Here is a 22,725-nt window from a genome sequence, read left to right as displayed (position 1 = left end):
AGTGATCGAAGGGAGCACCCTATGATTAGGTGTGCTGGAGTTAGCGATTCGCCTTCGTTGGGGTCCTGGCTCAACGGTGCGAGGGGTCGCGAATGGAGAATGGCCTCCACTTCGGACAGCAGTATTCCCAGCTCTTCGACTGTGTATTTTTAATGTAGTATACATTGGTACTCAAAAATCTACGCCACATATAATAAAGGGTCATAGCGCTCGAAGTCTTTTGACTGGCAAATTTCCCATTATTTGGGTTTGCAACTTCGGCTTGTAATGAAAACTGTGTGTACAGTTTCTTATGGTTCTACTGCATGCTTCTCTGGCATTAATCAGCCATATGCGTTCTCGAAGAAGCGCAACCAACGCTTTTGCCCCAGCGTGGTGATTTCGAAAGTGCAGGAACCGTAAATAAAAGTCACCGAAATGCAAATATTTATTCAGTAATAAGGGGAATTTGGCATCGTATGCGAGAGGTGCATTTAATAGGCGACTTCCTACTCCGATTAATTTAAATGAAAGCGACATATCTGAGTACTCATGCAAAAACGGATTAAGTTTTTGCAAGTTTGAGAGCCTTAAGTCAGTTTTTGGATTTCATTTGCAAATTCCAAATGTTGGACCAACAATTTTCAAAAAAACTCAAGTGTTGCTCGTCTGATGTCAGATTCCTTCCCACAGTAGGCATTTTTAGTCGTCTAATCCACCGTAATAAATATGCGACCACACGAAGCAACTTTTGAGAGAAGAGAATTTTGCGATCAGGTCCATTATTGTGTTATCTTTCACAATTGCAGCTAGTGTAAATGTATTTTTCTTCTTCTCTAATCCTTCGTTTTCTGGGGAGAGTTGGAAGTGAGTGTTAATTGGCCATAAAGCGGGGTCTTCCAGAAGGAACTGTTGACCGCCAAAACATATCGAATTATTCAATTCGTCCACGTTGCAACCCCGAGACCAATGATCCGCAACGATCCAACACGCTTTGTCAGTAAATTCTTGGATTTCGGACACTCTGTTTGCGACAAAGGTTTGTAATGTAGATGAAAGTGTTTTAACCCAATGCAACACGATTTCAGAGTCTGTCCAAAATGTAATATTCTCGAGTTGTGGACTCAACATAGGCGCTACTCGTGACCATAATTTGGCAAGAAGATGTGCTGCTGAGAGTTCGAGACGCGGAAGAGACTGGTCTTCAGTCACTCTAGACTTTGCAGTAAGCAGCATACATTTGACACCACTAGCAGATTGGCTTCGTATGTATATACAGCATCCGTACGCTCTAATTGAAGCACCGGAGAAGCCATGTATTTGGCATACAGCACTCGACTCCAGGTTTACGTACCGAGGAATGCTAATTGATGTGAGCTGCAGTAGGTTGGCTTTGAAATTTTGCCAACTAGTGTCAAGGCGCCCGACTCATCCCAATCCAGTTTTCGGATCCAAAGCTCTTGCAATAAAATCTTTGCTTTGATGACTAGAGGGGCTAATAATCCCATAGGATCGAACAGGCGTGCCAAGACTGACACTATGTTTCGTGTAGTGCCTCGCAGATAATTAAAATTAGCAGCCAAAACAAATCGAAACAAATCCTCTTTCGGCAACCAATGGATTCCTAGTGTTTGAGTTGATTTTTTTTCATTGAAGCTTAATGACTTTTCAGTGCAGTCACTGTCAAAAAATTTAGGGTGGTTCGAAAACCACTTCGTTAAGGTGAATCCAGCCAAGTTTAATATTTTAATTACTGTACCTCACTTCTTATAACATCTAGAGACTCAAAATTTTCAGATATTGTTATTAAGTCATTAACATAAAAGTCTCTTTTAATGGCAGTGAACCGAGTGGATACTTAGTTGTATTAGCATCACTGAGCATTTGTAAACACCGTGTTTCGAGAAATGGTACAGGCGCAGTGCCGTAAGTGACGGTGTTAAGTCGAAAAATATGAATTTGCTCTGAGGGATTCTGTCTCAATACAATAAGCAGTTTCTATCTTCTTCATGCATAATTATTTGGCGGTACATTTTAGTAATGTCTGCCGTTAAAGCGTACTTGTGTAAGCGAAAACGAAGAAGACTCGACGCATCAAAGACAACTCGTAATTTTGTTGTTGTGCTCTCTGGCCTCAAAACGCACTGATGCGGAATGAAATAGTGAGGCTCACTCGGGATCTTATTATTTGTTGGGCTCATGTGAACCAGTGCTTTATACTCTTTCATGAAGTCCAGATACATTTTACGAAGTTCTGGATCTTTCAATGTTCTCCTCTCCAGGGCCTTAAACCGCCGAACTGCAAAGGAGTGACCGAGTAACTTACGGTCAGCTTTAAAGGGCATTCTGACTTGAAGCCTTCCTGAAGGTAATACTTGAGTTGTATGAACGAAAAACTTTTCACACTCTTTTTGTTCTGATGTGAATTTGTTGCCATTTGTTTCTGAAGGAAGTTCCTCCAGAGCCCAAAACTTTTGGACTACTGAATCTATTGACGTTAAGTCTTCTTCAGTTTTGCATAATGTGCTATTTACTTCGGGAGGAGGACTTACACTGCTGACGTATTTGCCAGACACAATGCATCCCAAAAGAGTTTTCTGTAGCGTGGGTTGATTAGGACCACTTTTAATTTGGCCAACAGCTAGCAGATCGAAAAAGGTTTCTGCTCCCAATAACACATCAATCTTTTGGGATTTTTGGAATTCTGGATCCGCCAATTTAATATTGGGCGGAATTTTCCAGCCATTAACATTGATGTGATAGTCTGGATGACTTGCCGAAATACATCGCATAATCCAGAATTCCGCGAAAATTCGAAACTATTTACCCGGGACCTAACAAACGCGCTTTATTTCGCATCGACTTTCATATAGGAATTTCCAACTCCTATTATATTTAACGTCCTGCTTTGACGTCAAATCCGCAATTTTTGGGCCAAATCCTCCGTCATAAAGTTGCCTTGTGATTCTGAACCCAACAAGACTCTAGCGGGCAGGTATTCTCCACAGCTGGTCCTCACAAGAATAACTGCTGTTACCAATATTACACGATCTGGTCCGCTTGTTGTATGCATGGCATGTGTAGTTGTTGCTGGTTGCGGAGGAGGTGCAACAGCAAGTGAAACGGGATACTGGTGCAGTAACGCATGGTGGGATCGCTTTTACACGCGACATCGATCCGCCCTAAACTTGAAGACCGTATGTGCCTTACGCAAACAATTTATGCATAAGGGTACCGATTTGACAAACTCAAATCTCTGTTGCACAGAGAGAGTTTTGAAAGTGGGACAGGCGGTTATTTAATGGCCCTTTGATTTGCACTGATAGAGCTGACTTCGTCCTGTCCATTTGCTTAATGTGACTCGCGCTGACTGCGACTATAGGTTTCGTTTTCGAACACGATGCTCCTTTTGCTGATAGGTCTACCGTCTGTTCAAGGTAGCTTCACAATCCTTCCACAATGGGAGCTTGTCGTAATCCAGCTGCTCTTTCCACTTGGATCGGGTGATAGAGTCAACCTTTGTCATGACTATATGTATGATTATCGCATTTGTTATATGTTTTTCATCGCCCAATGATAGCAATGAGTCATAAACAGCTGACACTTCATCGATTAACGTGCGCAATAAAGGTGCTGATGGCTTTGGGATAGTTGGCAGCTCGAACAGTTTTGAAATTGTATTGAAAAATATCAAATATTTATTATCGTACATTTTTTTCCACCGACATTTGAAATGCCTTTACCGTTCCCAAAGCTTCTCCAGATAGACAATTAACCAAATGGTTAAATTTTTCAATATCTGGGATATTTGGATCATTATGAACCAAACTCTCAAACGAACTCATGAAATTTTTAAATTCCGAATATTCTCCCTTGAATTTCGGCAGATTAATTTTTGGGAGCCTTGAGCTCTGAAATGTTACAAAGGATGTTTCGGCAATAGACATATATATATATTTTTTGCTAAAATTGTTTTAATTATTAACTTGTCTTCATCAATTATGTCCTCTAACTCCCCTCGGGCCATGTCGTCTTCATCAATTTCTTCAATCTTAGATTGGCATTTCACCAATTTTTCGCTATGTGAATTTAATATTATATGTCGAGACGACATTCCAATTTGGTTGGATCTAGAGACATAGTCTTCTCGAGAAGGCCCGTTTTTATGCGCAAAATGCTACTTTTCGCCACCGTCCTTTGACGCTTTAAAGATTTTAAGTCGATCAACTCCTTACTTGGAGAGGGGTTGGCGATAGTTGGCTTTGTCTTGCTCATTTTGGCTTTTTTGAATAGAAATTCCCGAAAAATTATAGAAGTTGGCACAGAAATAAATCTGAAATATAAGGAATCGATTGACGAAAACGTATCGATTCCCAATTATACGAAAAGCCAAACCAAATATATGTAAAATGAGCAATAGCACAATTAGATTTTTTTTTTTTGAAAGCGAGAAAATTAGTTTTTTTTAATTGATAACTTTCGGATAACCGGGAAAATTTGCCAAAAAACAGACCGAATTGTAAAATATTATTAAATTTCGTGTTTTTTGATTGTTTATTTTTTGTGGTGCCAATTATAAAAGTAGCATCTTAATGTTTTCGTACAAATAAGGACGCTACCGCAAATTCCTCAATCCCTTTTTCACTTCAAAATGCATATGCACATACTTGTATACGTACGTGAATGCGTAGGCGGTTTGCCAGAGTTCACTACCCTTTGGCAGAGGATGCAGTTGCGTCAACGTTAGCAGCAGCCGGCCGTTGTTAATGGTGACACAAATCCGTACAGAAAAAACAACTAACGTAGCGATGGTTTTTTGTTTTAACTTCAATTTTGGGAACATTTTTTTTTTTTTTTTTGAAACGGTCTTGTACCCCTGTTTCGACACTTTTAATAGTTAACGGCACTAGCGGAACGTTATTTTTTTGTAATGGCGGTAATTGTAAAAACAGCAATTTAGCGGGATTTTTAAAATAATGTTTAATTTAATTTACCGCACTTTGTAAAAAATATATTTTTCACATCAGAAACACTTGTGTGATTTTATTTGCGCACTCCACTGTTGCTGCCGTATTTAAACGAATTGCCGTATGTTATACATATGTTGTTGCAGAAGCACTTTTTGCTTTTCACTTTACTTTTCCCTTTTTTTGTTTGTTCTAGCACTAATAGGTAAGTATGTACTTTGTTAAAGGATCTACATAGGTAAGTACCTCTAACTAGATACACCTTAATTTTCGATATTTACTTTTTTCACTGAGGTTTGTTTTTAATATTTGTTTTAATAATAAAATTTGTTTTTTTTTTGTCACTTGCAGTCACTTAACCGAAACCCGAAAAAGAGATAATGCGCAGGCAATTGCAAACGAAAAGTTAAATTAGTTTTGCGAAAAATTAATATACACTTTAAATCTTAAGCACGCACTAAGTCCCTGCAGTCAAAAGAAGTGCGTTCACGAGTGTGGTTTTATCACAATAGAATTCTTTATTTTACGTATATTATAATTTAGCCTAAACCTTAACCTAACAGTTTAAGCCGAAGTAAGTATGTATTAGGAAAGGGGTAAGTATAAGTATAACAGTTTCGTTAATTCATTGCAAAAGATTATTGTAATAGATAATGTGTTCTGTAATAAGTATAATAAAGGTAAGTATTTTTATAGCATAAAACATTTATAATTAATTTCAATATTATTCAATTAATCTTAATTTTTTTTCAATTTATTTATAACATATATTTTATTTTAGTTTCGAAATGTTGCTTGCCGCAACATAATCATTATTACGTTACTTTTAAAATATAACTTATAATCATTACGGTCTCTGCTCTAAATTGCTATGCGCAATCTTTTTTCGAATTTTTTGTTTATGTTTTTTGCGGGTGCGGGGGTGGAAAATGCCTTCCGTATCATCACTGTTGTCGTCACAGCAGCGGCATGTACCACTTGTAGGTACTTCAGGGTGGCGTCCCATTTTTCTCATTGAGAGATTTAGCTCAGCATGACGCTGATTAAATTTTTTTTTTTTGATTGGACCAATCCGGTCTACTACGGCGCTGCGTTCCCGTTGCCATCGCGCACATTCAAAAAATGTGTGTTCAGCGTCGTCTTCTCTCGTGTAGTTGTATAGGCATGATGGCTCTTCGACTTTTCCCATTCTGTGGAGGTTTTAGTTTTCTTTAGCTCGCACAGCTTTTCCCTTTCGTATGCCAGGAGGTCAATTAGGATATTACCGCTTATAACTAATATTATATCACCTGACACTGTTCGGTAAGCTGATTCAACTCTGAGGGCTGCGGTGCGGTGGCCAATACCTTACGCTGGTTCTCCCTTTTTAGCACATCTGCCCAAATCGCTGTTCCGTATAATACGACGCTGATGGTCGTGGACATTGGGAGCTTTCTCTTTTCTTGAATGGGCCCCCTTTGGTGGCCATTAGTCTGCTGAGTTGGGAGGTGATTTTCGCTGCCTTTCCTGCGGCGTACTGGATTTGTATTCAGAAAAATAATCTGGAGTCCAGTCTGACGCATAGGTAGTTTAGTGCTTTTTGTGTCCTTAGAATATCCGTAGTCGTTTGCATACTTATTTCGAAAGAAATGTGATTGTTTGTCAACAGTTGTAGCTCTCTTTTTTCGGTAGCGAGCTGTAGGTTGTGTAAGTCAAGCCATGCTTGCGTCCGTACCATGACCTGGTTTAGCTTTCTTCGCGCATCTCCTGTGTCTCGGTCTGTAATTACTGCTGCGAGGCCGTCCGCGTAGCCAATTAGGTAGGATTCGTCTGACATGTCGAATTTTAGTATGGCGTCGTAGCTGATGTTCCAAAAGTCTGTGCTTTAAATGGACCCTTGTGCTGCTCCAGACGAAACCGCTATCTGTCGCGATCCCTCTCTAGTTTGGTACAACAGTTTTCTCTTGCTAAGGTAGCTCCACACCATCGCCCTGAGGTAGTCGGGGATTCTGAAGTTTTATTCGAGAGCGTCGATCATGTCCACCCATCTAGCGCTGTTAAAGGCGTTTCGGACATCTAAGGTCGCCAACAAAATTATTATTTTGTATTTATGACATCTGCGCTGTGCGGCTTCTACACTTTTATTGACGCATCTGATAACTCCTTAAGTTGACCTGCCGGGTCTAAATCTATGTTGTCTAGGGAAGAGTCCTCCGGCTTCGTTGATGGCCGCTTCGAGTCTGGGATTAAGTAGTCTTTCATAAAGCTTTCCCGCTGTGTCGAGCATGCATAGTGGACGGTATGCTGATGGCAAGTAGGGATCTCCTTTTCCCTTACTGATTAGGACCAGCCGTTGTTTTTTCTAAAGTTCAGAAAATATTCCAGCTTCGAGGCAGGCGTTGTACATGTTCAGAAGTACTACCGGTCGTTTCGCAGCGATTATTTTAAGAATTTCTCCTGGGGTCCTATCTGGGCCGGGTGATTTGTTAGCCTTGAGCTTGCCTGCGGCCAGTTGCAGCTCTTCGGGTGTGAACTGGGGGATCTGGGAAGGTCTTATGGTCTGTTCTGGATCGCTAGGCCTTTTTTTGTGTGTGTCAAGACATGTCCGTCCAAGGTTATTTGTTACAGGCTCTTGTTATATTAAGCATTGTGTGCTCGAAAATTTTCTTTGCGGTTTTGGGAGAACTGCTAGATGAGTTCGGCTCGTCTATTTCGGAGATTAGTTTCGAATTGTTTATTTTCGAAACATTCCACTTTCGGCTGGCGGTATTTTTTCTCTGGTTTTTATCGTGGAGGCCGGTGTCAATCGCGAAGGAGATGTACTGATGATCACTATCAGTGTATACTTCTAGTAGTTTTCTCGCGCCCCGGTCTTCTATACGTAGTTGCGTCTCCTGTGTTTAGCACTATTAGACCGAGGCGCGCTGCAGTATCTAGGGTGCGCTTACCTCTCGAGTCGGTATTTGACATACCCCACTCTATGGCTTTCGAGTTTAGGTCTCCGGCCACAATTAATGGTCCTCTTTAGACCTAGCCGTGTCTTCAATGTCGTTGAGCTTTTTTTAGAATTCGTGTATGCTATCGCTTAGCGTGAGGTAGCAGCTTATTATTGTGAAAAGGTCGCAACTGGCCCAGACGAAACCGTTGCTGTTCCCTTTACCTGTGGTGGTGATTTTACTTCTTGGGGGTAGCCACATAGCGGCAGTTGAGCTACTATCTTCTAGCCAGGTTCCACTATCTTTCTTTCTTTATTGTTCGCTTATGATGATTAAATCATAGCATTTCCATCACCATCTGGGAGAGTAGTGCGTCAGCAGCTTTGAATCTGTGCATATCGGCCTTAGGATATTCATTTATTCAGGTATTTCCTGTATACTACGCATTTTGCAGAGCCCCGTATATGGTCAACTGGTTCGTGTTTGGCTTCTATACAGAGGCAGCATAATGAAAGCTTTGGGTTGTGGACGCTTATTTACAGGCGGCATCTATTCGCCTCTTCGCCGGAGGTTCATTGGGCGCATGAGGCTTTTTGAGCCAAGCTCTACTCTCTAGCAGCTCTTGGTTGGGGGCTGCGTATTACTACTCGCATCAATCATACTTACTGTAGGCCGTCTACTATCCGCCAGCTGTGACCCCGGTAGTATTCTGAGTTCAGCCCTACCACCTTTTGGCGAATTCACCCCTTCCTGTCAGACCATATCTTAACAATTAAAGAATATATCTTCTTATATATGTATAATTAGGTTAAGAAAATTAGTATGTACATGATTTTTTTTTTTGTAGAAGACGATTATGAAGACGCAACTGTTTTTCACATGGTCAGCTATTTGTTGCTTGCTCAAGAATGGGTAATCCAAAATTTTTTTACATTTATACGCCTAATCAAAAAACAAAAAAATATTGTCTATCCTCTGGCTTTGAAATAAATTATTAATTACTCGCTGGCCTTAAAATAAGTTCTCAGGAATAAAAGTGCGTTGATACTTTATATTTTTATATATTTTTTTATTTTATTTTATTTATTTACGAATTAAAACAAAAGAGTTTAATCTGTCACTTACAACTAATAAATTAATTTTAACTGATTTTGAATAAGTATCAAGTCAGGTTTATCTAATTTTAATTATTTATTTTTTATTTTTGTCATTCACAATTATATTGTTGTTTTAATTCTCCAAAAAAATATAATTAAATTATATTCTATATTTTTTAAAAGGACTTTATATTTTTGGAAAAATCTCTTTTTTAATATCTTAAAAAAACTAAATTTTTTATTTTAAGCTATTTATAAATATTTGCATCACAAGTGGAAATAATAATATCAATGCTAATAATAATAAGAATGTCAAAACGGTTAAGTGGGGAAATGCTGCAAACTTTTGCTAATAAAATATTTGGAGATAATAATTGGTATTATACCGTAACTAGTAATAAAATAATTGCTGAGTAATAATATATAAATACCTATTCGCTTTTTACTCTACTACATAATTAATAAAAATACAACATGTGTATGAGCGAGTTAAAAATAATTGAAATTACTTGAAAAGATCACGTTGAGGAAAGAGAAGACAGTATTTTAATATCAGGTACTATCACCATAAAATTTTGCATTAACCTTTAACTAGGGACTAGTCCAGTCATTATAGTAAGTTCGCCTCGGAATTCAGATACCCAGCTGTAAGTCTGTAAATACTTGTATATTGACACCCTAAAAGTTGTCTCAAAACCTACATATGGTAGGGTGTACGCAACTATTAAATTTCAAGGTCAAAGGTCACAAAAATCGTTTTTTTTGCGCTTTTTTTGTAAATATCTCATTTCCTATGGGTTTTTTTCTATTGGTATTTATTATCAATATTGTAGAATACAAAATTCTCTACAAATTTTGTTTAAAAATTTTTTTCATACGGTGAACCGTTTTTGAGATAGAGGGCTTAGAGCGCGCGGTCACAGCATCACTTCAGGTCAACCGGTGCCTCCGATCAAAAACGCGCCATATAGAGTTGATGAACTATCGATAAATCAATGATTATAAATATTTGTCAATTTTTATTAACTATTATATTATATTTTATCATTTTTTCCTAACCTATCCACTTTTTATTCAGTATTAATTTATTTAACAACACTTACCTGCCCATGAAATTGCAGAATTGTTAATGAAAATATAGGAATTATATTTGAATTTAAACCTTATTAATATTAATAACTTCTTACATGATAAAAATAAAATTAAAAAAATTTATTAAAAAATATCATTCAATACATTTATTTTTATTAAAAGTAAAAAAATGGAATAAAGGGTACAAAAACTACAATTTATAATTTTAATCATCTTCTTCCTCTTCATCGTCGTCTTCCGGCTGCTGGTAAATTTCAAACTGTGCTTCATTATCGTCTTCAACGACATTTGTTTCAAGTTCTTCCATGATTTCGGGGTCAAAAGTTCCATCTTCGTTAATGTCGCTCTGATATGGTAGAGCATTGAGACAAGCTTGCCCATTACATTGGCCACAAGCTAAAGAGCATTGCAAGCCCGCTTTCCTGCATCCGCATCGCGAACCACAACCACTCTTGTAGTTGCAGAAAATTGTATTTAGCATATGTTCTGGAGCAGGTGGTAAAATTGTCATGATAGGCTCCAGAAAATCGTTTCGCATTGCCCAACCCCATACCTGGGGTTCCAAATCATGCCCTAACCAAGTTTGAACTTGATAATATACATGTTCGAAATGTTAATGAGCAGCTGCACTTGTTGGTGGAATATTTGAAAGCTGCACAGGTTTATTAAGTTTTGTAGACTTGACGTAATGCATATAACGAAGATGATCGAGACTTTTCACAGATTTCGGAGCTTTATAGACTGCCAATAAGGTTTGAGTTCCACTCTCTAATAATCTCTGGGCCGAACAATTTTCTTCCTCAAATGCTGCAGCTAGTTCATCCAAATTGGTCAGTTTCTCAAAAACTTTTAAAAATGTTTTATTTTTCCCTTTTTAAAAGGCGCAGAAGTTGTGTCACATCCACTTAATGCGTGCAGAAATAAAATATGTATTTTGGAATGAGGATAATTATCAAAACTTTTAGTCGAGTATATCTCCGTTTTTACATTGCCTTTCCCAACTTTTTTAAAGAAAATTTCTTGTTCGTAAGACAGTGTACGCCCAATTAAAATGATGAGTAAATCAATATCTTGTCCTATTATTTACAAATTTACAGATTTTAAAGAAGATGCACTTAATTATTTTCTAATTAAAATGTCATTAGTGTTAATGGGAATATAATTATAGTAAGATTTAAGTTTTTCCCTTCATTATTTTTTAATTTTAGGAAACGGTGATCAGTATTATTGAATAGATAAAGATTTAAGGCATGAAGAAAATGATAAAATAAAATATAATAGTTAATAAAAATTGACAAATATTTATAATCATTGATCTATCGATAGTTCATCAACTACATATGGCGCGTTATTGATCGGAGGCACCGGTTGACCTGAAGTGATGCTGTGACCGCGCGCTCTAAGCCCTCTATCTCGAAAACGGTTCACCGTATGAAAAAAAATTTTAAACAAAATTTGTAGAGAATTTTGTATTCTACAATATTGTTCGTAAGACAGTGTACGCCCAATTAAAATGATGAGTAAATCAATATCTTGTCCTATTATTTACAAATTTACAGATTTTAAAGAAGATGCACTTAATTATTTTCTAATTAAAATGTCATTAGTGTTAATGGGAATATAATTATAGTAAGATTTAAGTTTTTCCCTTCATTATTTTTTAATTTTAGGAAACGGTGATCAGTATTATTGAATAGATAAAGATTTAAGGCATGAAGAAAATGATAAAATAAAATATAATAGTTAATAAAAATTGACAAATATTTATAATCATTGATCTATCGATAGTTCATCAACTACATATGGCGCGTTATTGATCGGAGGCACCGGTTGACCTGAAGTGATGCTGTGACCGCGCGCTCTAAGCCCTCTATCTCGAAAACGGTTCACCGTATGAAAAAAAATTTTAAACAAAATTTGTAGAGAATTTTGTATTCTACAATATTGTTATACGATTTTTGTGACCTTTGACCTTGAAATTTAATAGTTGCGTACACCCTACCATATGTAGGTTTTGAGACAACTTTTAGGGTGTCAATATACAAGTATTTACAGACTTACAGCTGGGTATCTGAATTCACTTGTTGGTGGAATATTTGAAAGCTGCACAGGTTTATTAAGTTTTGTAGACTTGACGTAATGCATATAACGAAGATGATCGAGACTTTTCACAGATTTTGGAGCATTATAGACTGCCAATAAGGTTTGAGTTCCACTCTCTAATAATCTCTGGGCCGAACAATTTTCTTCCTCAAATGCTGCAGCTAGTTCATCCAAATTGGTCAGTTTCTCAAAAACTTTTAAAAATGTTTTTTTTTCCTTTTTAAAAAAGCGCAGAAGTTGTGTCACATCCACTTAATGCGTGCAGAAATAAAATATGTGTTTTGGAATGAGGATAATTATCAAAACTTTTAGTCGAGTATATCTCCGTTTTTACATTGCCTTTCCCAACTTTTTTAAAGAAAATTTCTTGTTCGTAAGACAGTGTACGCCCAATTAAAATGATGAGTAAATCAATATCTTGTCCTATTATTTACAAATTTACAGATTTTAAAGAAGATGCACTTAATTATTTTCTAATTAAAATGTCATTAGTATTAATGGGAATATAATTATAGTAAGATTTAAGTTTTTCCCTTCATTATTTTTTAATTTTAGGAAACGGTGATCAGTATTATTGAATAGATAAAGATTTAAGGCATGAAGAAAATGATAAAATATATAATATAATAGTTAATAAAAATTGACAAATATTTATAATCATTGATTTATCGATAGTTCATCAACTACATATGGCGCGTTATTGATCGGAGGCAACGGTTGACCTGAAGTGATGCTGTGACCGCGCGCTCTAAGCCCTCTATCTCGAAAACGGTTCACCGTATGAAAAAAATTTTAAACAAAATTTGTAGAGAATTTTGTATTCTACAATATTGTTATACGATTTTTGTGACCTTTGACCTTGAAATTTAATAGTTGCGTACACCCTACCATATGTAGGTTTTGAGACAACTTTTAGGGTGTCAATATACAAGTATTTACAGACTTACAGCTGGGTATCTGAATTCCGAGATTCTTACCTAATTTAAGCTTAAATGACTGGACTAGACATGACAAATTTATAACACTATCTCACAGGCTATAGTTTAAAAGTGCTTAAAAGTTAAAAGTTAAATTTTGTCATAAAATAGCATCTAGATGATTTAGAATTGTGTTGATATTTAACTGATTGTAATAAAACAAATTTAAATAAATTTAATCAGTATTTTTTTAATTTTTTTTAAATATGTTTTGGGTAGCAGTAACGAACGGGCTAACGACTTTAAAAATAATATATAGGCAGTTATGCCGCTCAAGTCCACAATGCGATAGAATACCACCATTGCCCACCTTCTTGTTCGGCGGCTGCTGAAAAAAATGGAGCATTTTTTATCTGCTTCATCGACGCCTCCTTTTGTTGTGTTACAATACAGGATAATTTCTGGCTTTTTAGAATCGTCATCAACTACTTTTCCATGATGCATTAAGGACACAAGTATCACAGCTCTATTCTTCTTAGGCACATATGAGCGAATAGTTTTTTGATTTGTAAATCCAAACAAAGTTGACTGGAACTCTCTATTTTTTTTTTGGGCTAAAATTTGCTTGGTATTTCGCGTAAGAAATCATGTGACTTCTTCCTCAATACTTCACTAACATCTCATCTATGGTGAAGCATTCACTCAATTCGTATAGCTGTTGAAAATTGTTGACGAACTTGTTGAAAATAAAGGATATAGCTGCCAAATTATCATCGTTTTGCCTTTCAGCGCGATCGTCTGGATTATCGAAACGCAAACACAGTAACAAAATAACAAATATATTTTCTGACATGCCACATCTAAGTATTTCATATATCATCCTTAGCAAATAAGTAACTTGTGCATTCGTGGCTAGATTTTAAAACAGCTCAATTAAGTAAAAAACCCATAAAAGCCTTCAGCTCAGTCATGTCTATGTATTTTAGTTTAGGTTTATTCTGACGAGCAAACTTTATTCTATATAAAAAGACATTTTTCGGTGTGTCCAAGTCAATATTTGTTGAAGCATTTCTTCGACAAATAACTTATGCCAAATGCTGATAGGGTCTTTTGCATCGGCGTATGTCAATTTCGAAGCACAAGCATGAGTTATGATATTATGTTGAAGTGTACGAACTCTAGGACCATTTAGGACCATTAGGAGGAGAATTTGACAATTTATAACGATTTTTCCCGTAATAAAAATTATTACCTTCGTAATTCCGAAAGAAGCCTGGTATCATCAGAACTATCGATTCTAGCGTCATCAGAACAATCAACGCTCCTCTCATTGCTGCTTTCCACTTCTGGAATATTCTACTCAAAATCTTCATATTGGTCACGAAACTGTAATTGATCACGATCGAAAACCAACAAGTCGTCATCTTCACTGGCAGATTGGTCTGAAGCCAGCAAGAGGGCATTGAATTCCTCTTTAAATGATGGACTGTCTACTCGTAATATTTTTCTCTTTGATGAACTCGTGGGCTGGAATTGACGTTTCTTAGCGTTTTCAGCCATTTTGCACTAAAATTAAAAAAATATTTCGAAAAAATATTTGTATGATAACTAGGGACATGTAACCTTATAGGCTACGGCCGATTTTCTAATTAGTATTACTTATCTGTTAAACAACGGACGACACATCTGCTACTTTCCGCGGTCGTTTAAGCACTAAAACAAAACCTAGTCAATTCTGAGAATTTGCAAAACACGCGACGCCTGCGAGACTACACGTTACTAGTTAAAGGTTAACAATAAATTAACAAGAGAGTCATTTGGAACTTCTACTGTAGTTTCAAAGAGGAAATTGAATGCATTTGGGGACGTGAGACAGGTGAAACATTTTTAATTCATTGCGTTTAGAATTTGTTTGAAAATTTTGTTGTTATTTTTTGTAGGCGTCGTTCTTTGAATCATTTCAGAACACATTGATGTCTTTTGCACAACTCAGACCTTTGATTCTAAAAGAACAAAGATTACACAAACAAAAAGACTTGCAAGAGCTTTGCAAAATGAAAAGTAAATATTTTTTAAATAATATATATTATTTGACCACATAGTTGCCATAGAGTATTATTTAATAACATTTACTCAGCTTATTATTTAATATTTATTTACGACGCACTTTTTGATATTAGATCTCAAAATAAGTCAAAAAGATTTGAAAGAAATGGAATCCGACATCATATAATTTCAAATTTTTTTGTAAAGTTATAAATAAAAATAGTTACCATCTTTTAGTAACCGAAGTTTCAATAAATTAGTAAATAAACAAACATAGTTTTTTAAACTAAATAAACGTATCAATAAATACCGAGTCAACTGACATTTTTATTGAAAATAAAAAAAAAACAAATATAATATTATAAATATTTGTACAATTAATAAATTAATAATTTATCAAACAAGTTCACTATTGGTTTTATAAAATTAATTATTATATATTTTCAAAATCAATCAGAATTAAAGGTAAATTTTAATTTATTAATGTAATAAAACTAATAATTTAAAAAATTTGATATTAGTATTTGTCGGTAAAAAAAAATTACAACTTTTTTGTTTATTATTTGCACAAGAATTGTTGGTGTAATTTCAAGCGTAGTTGGTGTGAGAACGTCTGGAAATATTAGCTATTTTATGTTCATTGTTGAACATAACAATAATCATTACTTAATGATGCTGAGGGATTATTCGGAGCTGTTTATTTTGAAATTAAATCAACATCAGGTAAATTATTGATCAATTCACTATATTGGATATTCATTGATTTAATTTTTAGGTTGTTCATATTTATAATACACGAGCTGTACAACGAAGTTATAATGTCAACGTTGAAGCAAGCCAAATTTGTTTCTGCATCGATCACAAAGATAATATAGTATTAACTAATTTGTTTATGGGTTTGGGTCAAAATCTTCACCCGCTAGAAAAACGAGTTGAAGAAAACGAAACTGAAGAAAAATGATGATCATAATTGTGGCGATTTAAATATTATCTTCATTGTATTTTGTTAATTGTTTAATTAAGGCAGACTTAATGTCAGCCAAGCAAAACGGGCTGCGTATGCTAGTACAAAATACATTAAAATTCATTAATTGTAATATCGAGCAAATACCACTTACTTTTTTTCATCCGTTAACGTTCTTCTGGGGTGGGCCTTATATATTCAGCAATGTGGCTAGCTCCTGCATGCTAAATCTGCATGCGTTTCTATAAATTCAGGTAGGATTAATTGTTTATTTTGTGTTTTCCCCTTAAAGTTTAAAAATAACGTTCACACTTATACTGAGGGGCTCACGAATCGTGTTACAAAAACCAACCGTAATATCTTTTTTACTGTGTGAGTTAAAGACTTTTTTTATTATTTATTTTGCAGGTTATTACTTAAATTTTTTAAAAATGAATGCAGCGGTACCATGCTTTGCAGTGCGTCATTTCCGTCCAAAGGGAATTCAGAAGAGATTTCGGCAGCACTCCTCCGAGTGAATGGACCATTATGAGGTTAGTAAACATGTTTGCCGAATCTGGAAATACTGCGAGAAGATCGTACCCTCGAGATTCGTATGTTCGTATTCAAGAAACAATCGCGTCAATTCAGGCAAATCTAAGAGTTCAACTCGAAACTTACCGGCGCAACTTCGAGTTAGCAGACGGTCATTACAACGGATAATTCAAGATGACTTAAACCTGTTTCCGTAAAAAGTTCAAGAAACAAGCCGGTTAAACCCTCTAAATTTGCTCTTCTCCTGGAATTTCGCCAAGATATGATTGAAATGGCCGAAGAACACAATAACTTGATAAATTGCCTGTTTATGTCTGATGACTAGGCCCATTTTGACCTAAACGGAATTGCCAATAAACAAAATTGCCGTATATAGAGTGAATGAAATCCAGAAATAATTCACAAGTTGGAACTTCACACAGAACGTTGCTCTGTATAGTGCGCAGTTTCATTAAAGTGTATTGTCGGGACATACTCTCTTTGAATAGCGTTTGGTTCCAGCAAGATGGAGCAACTGCATCCATAGCCAGACCAGTTATTGCGGAGCTCCAACAAAAATTTGTAAACAAATTAATATCAAGTAACTCCACTTTCCGCTGGTCCCAAGGTGACCTGACTTGACTGCACCAGACTTTTTGATATGGGGTTATGTCAAGCGAGAGGTGTTCAAAACAAAACCAAAAATTCTGACTGAATTGAACTAGTTCATTACGCAATGAATAATCTAATTAGGTGTCGCATATGCTCAGCTGAGTATGGAGGTAATTTGCGGTCCATAATTTTTAAAAACAATTAATTTTATAAAATAAAATAAAATTTGCTATGCAATTAAAAAATTAATAAATGTTATTGATATAATAAATGTTTAAAAAATTACTACGGTTTGTTTTTTAGCACGATTCGTGAGCCACTCTGTATTTTGTTTATTTTTACTTTATTTTGCTATATATTTGCATTGTAATAAATGTTACTTGAACAAAAAGTTGATTTTAATTTAACTTTCGTTTAACTTGCCTAATTTGAAACGAGAAAATTGTAACGGTTCGGATTTCCACAACAGGGTGTCAAAATAATTTGCTGGTGTCCGAAAAATCAAAAACGGAACGATTTACGAATATAAGTTTTCGAGTTATTTGATTCGGTCATTCCGTTTGAAATACATCACGAATTTAAAAATGTAAGAATAAGAAAAAAGTCACGGGGTGAGCGGCTAGGCTGCAACATAAAATTCGATACAGGCGTCATTGAGGCACGCGAGCAGAATCAATGTGAAGAAATAAAGTGCAGCGCGGCTCACTGGCGCAGTGGGCTCGCTACGACTCCTATCTGAAACATAGGAAAATATCTTGCCTTAATCAGTTGAAGGTAGTGCATTCGCAAAAGTAATGTTCTAGCGTCCCACCATTCTCTCTGCATGCTCTGCATTCTGCAGATTTTACATTACCAAGTTTCTGACAGTGAGGTCTTATGTAACGACGTTTACAATGTTACTTAGCACCCTATTACAGTTGTAGGGCTACAAAGCTTTTTTTGTATTCGCGCAAATATCCATAATGTGAAAAATTTAAGCGAAGCTCCAGCAACGATAAAAATACAAAGGGCCAAGTAATGACGCTATGTGTGGTCAGCTGCTAGACTAACTTTATTTGTAAAATTCTTCTTCTAAAATAATATTCTAAGCAATATTTCAATACCGCTAAATACATAGTTTCGTTTTGTATTAGTGCATATACATTTACATAAGTATGTATGTTACATATATATCTTTAACAGTTCATAAAAGGAGAATAACCCAAGTACATACTTTACGCTATAGCTCCTTCGTATATAATGTAGTTATTAAGAAAAAGAGAAATGTAAAAAATGGAAACGCAGCATTGCAAGAGGCTGCTTACATATTAAGCTTAGTACAAATTAAATGGGACTAGCTAATGTGCACAAACAAGTGTTCATATAATTGCGTTGAGAAAAACAAAGCGGTAGCATAAGTGTACAAAGCAAGCGCAAACAAGCAATTATGTATCCACACAATGCAAATACAAATATTAACTGCATTGAGTTGAATGTCTTATAATGCTTGCCCTTGAATATTACACAAATAAATAGAGAACAAGAAATAGCACAAAATATATTAGAACATATGACTGTATAATGCAGTGGTTCTCAATCGATGACCCAACAACGGTTTTCAATTCAAGTACATTTTGGTTCAAGTTTTGAAATTCAGAATTATAGTTATCACCTCAAAACGTCAAAAAAAAATTGGTTAAAGTGTCAAATTTCAACTTTTTTGTGGCAGTACGGTTTTTAACTTTATACCAAACAGAATATCCAAACATTACAACTGCTACCAAGCAGTAGTGGTTGAAAATATTAGTAGAAAATGGGCAAAAACAAACTATTTTACAAATAAATTGTGAGGTGAAAAATTTGTTGAGCTCTTACGGTTTTCAACCCCACACAGTTGAAGCAATTCAACTTCAGATATTTTTAAATACCGAAAATTTTACATATAATTAATCAGCTAGAATTTAAGATATTAAGTAAGAATTAAGTTATTTCTTGTGAAAAGGCGGAAAATTAATAAAATGGACATAAGTTTTGATTTATATTACGATGACAAAAATGAGGGCCTAAAACTGATGACCCGCGCATAAGAAAATGCCTTCGTGATCACTTAAATCCATTGGAACTTCCTAACAATCAAGTGACATATGTAAATAGACATGGCAACACTTATTATCTGTCAACATGGAACACATTTGTTATTGTGCATATAACGAAAATTGTGTAAAATAAAATGCATATTTATAACAAATATTAAAATAATTAATATAAAATAAATATGTAGAAACAATGTAGTGAAGTGTTAGTGTATAATAAGTGCATGATATAAAAGAAAAATTAACTATAAATCGAGAAATTGTAAGATAAAAATTGTGAACTTTTCAAATTAAAATGTAAGTATCTCGTAAAATATAAGTTTCCGGTGGCTATAATTATTGTATATATACTCTTTATCTGAAGAATCTCCTATATTCAACCATACCCCTCTTAACCCTGAAATTGTGGGATGCTATACTAAAGTTTCCCCAATTCCTCTTAGCTATATCCTTCAATCGGGTGTCGATTGCGCAATAGGGGTCGCTGCTTACAATCTCGTGATTCCTAGCTGAGTCATGACTTTGCAGGTAGGCGGCTCCTAGCGAAGGCTAATGTATTTCCTTAATCATCCCTTTATGATGGACTGCCTTTTATGCAATCTCAGAAAGAAGTGAACGGGTGAATACAACGGCCATTGCTTATGAGGAACCTATCGGTAGGCATAAAACGCTAGGGATAAAGACCCCCGATTAAAAATTAAAGTCGATAACGAAAAGAAGCGGACTGGGATATCGGTCCAAACGTCGTTGGAAGACGAGGCTGCTACCACCGATAGGCACAGTGATCCTTCAAGCAGTGTCGCCAACGGCCACACCTCAAATGCAACGAGCAGGTTGTGGTGGTTAATCGATTAAGAATTAATGCAGAAAAAAAAGTTTTTTATGTGGTATAGTAAATCGATCAAAGTTAGCGCTTTAATCGAGCAAAGGCCGCTTGTCAATTAACTCCTGTGCGAAAAAGCTATAATGTTCGTTTGAGTACAAAACTACATCTACTGTTACAGCTCTTTTCCCCGTCGCTTTGCCTGGGAGAGATGTAAGTAAGTTTTGAAATATTCTAATTGTTGCGTGCTACTTGTATCGCTGTACTATACGGAACTTGCTCTTCTAATTCGATTTGTTACATATCCAATCGTTCAATTAAAATGATTCGGCTCCTTTTCTTCAAAAATATATGTACTTTAATATCTGCCAACCAACTGCATTAGTATATTATTTTTATTTACGTCTGTTTAGTTTGTTAGTTTGCTTCCCGGTAAATTAAGCTAACTCCTGCCTCTCAAATGGATATTATAGCGCCGAATTTACTACTGAAATTATTAATAACTCTTCTTGCTGCTCGCAGTTATCAAACATGCAACGCGAATGATTTAATCTTGCACCATCGCAACCGTCGATGTCCATAATTGTTAGAGTTTTAAAATATTTTTGGTGCGAACACGAATGCCGGAACAAAATAGAATCGACGATAAATTGCTAGTAGTAACCAGACAATGAAATTCGTAGTTGCCCGAATGTTCGAGTAACGATATTCCGACCGTTACAATTGCTGTCAGAAGTGGGATTGTCAAATAAATTCCCATAGAGAGAATTGTTCTGAAAGGGCCAAGTTCAACGATTCTGAAGACTCCACAACTAAAAAAGAGGCTCGAGCAACGTGGTTTGACAACAATATGAATAAAAGCCGAATTACAATCACGGTTGCGTGTTCTCTTTCAATTGGAATTAGATGAAGAAACAACGAAGATAGAAGAGAAGAAAAATGCTCAAGTTTTCTACAGAGGTTGAGAGGTTAACTTATGCACATAAATCCGTGAAGTTTATAGAGGCACGAAAGTTCGGATCTTTGTTAGCGGAATAAGAGATGACACTACACGTTTTGCTACGTTAGAACGTCCAAAATTGATGTTTAAGGAAACAGTTTCATATGCTCTGACACAGGAAACTGCATCTCTTCTTAGCAATCAAACAGTTAAAGCTCATCAAGTAGAAATAGAAAAACACACCTGCGTGAACCAAATACTTGAAAAAGTTAAACAAAACATGCAGTACTGGAAAAGTTTACAGAAACGCGTAAGAAAAATGATAGTGTATTTAACCACAACTTCAACTGCGGAAAAAGTAGTCACATTGCACGCAACTGTAATATCGAATATAACCGCTCCAAACGCAAACGCAAATCTGAGGAAGGTAAGGACAATCTCAAATACAACCAATCGTTCAACTAAAGCGAGCCAGCCGAAAAGCGTACGGGCTAGCTCTCTCGCAAGCAAATGCCCTGTAATCTTCATTTCACAAATGAGCAGGAATACGACTAACGTTATCGTTAGTGAGTATGTAGACGGCAAAGAGGGTTATGATTTATGCATATATGGAAGTGCCACTTATGTTCGGTAACGATAATAAGTACAACTTTAGGCGAATGATAAGAACAGAGAGTCAACAGATTCCTCCAAAATCAGAAGCAGTTATTTTGGCAGAATTAAATGAAGATTATGAGGCAAACAGATTATGGGTTGTTGAGGCCACAAAAGAATCTACACCAAACTTACATATAGGCAAAACCCAGGCTATGACAAGATAAGACTAAGGCGAAATCGACATATTTAGCTACATTAACGCATGGACCGAGAAACTAGAGGCAGACCATCAAAATTAGGCTAAACAACTCCTTCTCACATACGCAACCATATTTGATAAAGGCCATTCTATACCAGAAAGAAACAATGTTGTGAAACATTTTATTAAGACGAGGGATGCAATGCCCATCCGCCAGGCTACTCGAAACGTTTTTTTTTTTAGCAAAACGTGAAGTTGTAAGTCAGACCATACTTAAAATGAGTGAAAGCGGCGTAATCGAACCATCAGCGAATGCACGGAGTTCACCTGTAGTACTTGTGAAGAAGAAGGATGGAAGCATGAGGTTGTTTGTGGACTATGGAATCATCATCAAGTTCATGGGTTTCATCTGTAGTACTTGGGAAGAAGAAAGATGGAAACATGAAGTTCTATGTGGACTATACAAGGTTGAATGATGTAACGAAGAAAAACAGTTATCCACTACCTAGGATCGATGACAACCTGGAATCATTATCAGACACAAAATGGTTCTTAACACTTCATTTGAAAATTGGTTATTGGCAAGTGGAGGTGAACAAAGAAGACAAAGAAAATATGTCTTTCAGTTATCTCCAACGGTCTACGGGAATTTACCGTAATGCCTTTTGGATTAAGTCACGCTCCTACTAGTTTTGAGAGACTACAATACAATTCGTCAGGGAAAACAGGTTTAGGTTTGATAAATAAAAAAAAACGATAGTTATTTACGTACCAAAAATTTCAGGACCTTTCCGAAATATTTTAACGTATCTTTGAATTGTTAATCTCTATTAATCATCCGCTTTTTAAAAATTATTGAACATGTATGGTACGTACCTGCAGATAATTG

This window comes from Bactrocera oleae, chromosome 6 (genome assembly GCF_042242935.1).
Source record: "Bactrocera oleae isolate idBacOlea1 chromosome 6, idBacOlea1, whole genome shotgun sequence".
Classification (NCBI taxonomy): Eukaryota; Metazoa; Arthropoda; class Insecta; order Diptera; family Tephritidae; genus Bactrocera; species Bactrocera oleae.
This window is presented reverse-complemented; position numbering follows the sequence as displayed.